The 1320-nt window shown below is 32.3% G+C and overlaps 1 non-coding gene across 1 annotated transcript; it reads right to left on the bottom strand.

The window, feature by feature from the left end:
• Window positions 1–778: 778 nt before the first annotated feature.
• On the bottom strand, window positions 779–942 carry LOC115873255. The gene has a single exon (XR_004048308.1). It is a non-coding gene; the product is annotated as a U1 spliceosomal RNA (small nuclear RNA).
• Between the last annotated feature and the right edge of the window lie 378 nt (window positions 943–1320).

Raw genomic sequence — 1320 nt, 5'->3', positions numbered from 1 at the left:
ATGATCTTAATCTGAAAGTATTCCATGATCCATTTGGGAAAATGTTTTCTAACGAGCTTTCTAAATAATGTTATCTCTTGTGTGGCCCTCAATGGATGTGTTTCATTATCACGTATATTTGAGACATGTTGTCTATTTTATTATACTTTTGGAGACTTATAAACTACTAATATTTGACTTCTGGTAATTTCTGCAATAAATCATTCTAAGTTTATTAAATACATTTCTCAAATTCATTTGACTACAGAATCTCCTTTTCCCTCTAAAATTTTATGAGAATTGGTATTCTCTGCTACTTGATGTGAAAATAACTATTCAAGACACGTCCTTGACATTATTTTTTATCATACAGCAGTCTCTTTTTGTTTATAATTTTAATCTATAGCTTATATCAGGGTCTTCAAAAAGTTGCAGTTGATCTAAACAAAGTTATCCAGCGCTCTGTCTTTCATTGTCTGATTGTTGCTACGTCGATTCCCACCCATGGAAACTATAGAATTTCAAAGGTTTATAAATCTGTAAATCTTTATGGTGGGAGAAGATAGCCTCACCTTTCATCCTTCATATGAATGGTGGGTTTGTACTGTTGACCTAGTGGTTAGCAGGTCAACCTTTTATGCCTATAGATTAGTATTTAACCTATTTTGTCACCTGGGTTCCTTCTTCCAATGCCACTAAAAAATAAATAAGTGTGTGTGTGTGTGTGTGTGTGTGTGTGTGTGTGTGATGAAATATGCCAGTTTTCTTTCTTTTTTTTTTTCTTCTTCTTCTTTTTTTACCGGGAAGAGCATGATCACAGTCCCCTACTACCTCAAATTATGTAGTCGAGTTTCCCACATGTGGAGAAATCGCAGGAGTCAGCACCTCCAGAATGTAATGGATAAGCCTTGCCCTGGGCAAACCACCTTCATGATCATGGTATCTCCCCTGCCAGGTAAGTATTGCCAGTTTTCTTAATATAATCATAAGTATATTCTATTATAACACCTTCTATAATAATTGCCACTGCTTAAATATAACTGAAAACAATATGAACACTTTCTTCTTTTTTATTTTAATTTTTGTTTTGAGCCACATCTTCAAAGTGATATCATATTTATACCAATTGATGAGATTGCAAGAAATGTATCTATTCATACAATATTATGCTCGTTACAGTTTTGGAAATCCTTTTCTTGTCATCAAAAGTAACTATTGTTATAAATTATTCATGATATACTATTTACTTATTGAAATTTATGCTTAGTTCAGAAAAATCTCACTAATATTGGGGTGCATGTTCTTTTTAACAATGCTTTTAAATTGTTATGTTTTAATACA

This window comes from Echinops telfairi, unplaced genomic scaffold (assembly GCF_000313985.2).
Source record: "Echinops telfairi isolate 266 unplaced genomic scaffold, ASM31398v2 ScPeMD7_7467;HRSCAF=8505_1, whole genome shotgun sequence".
Classification (NCBI taxonomy): Eukaryota; Metazoa; Chordata; class Mammalia; order Afrosoricida; family Tenrecidae; genus Echinops; species Echinops telfairi.
The sequence above is the reverse complement of the archived record's forward strand: the minus strand, read 5'-3'. Positions and strand labels throughout refer to the sequence as shown.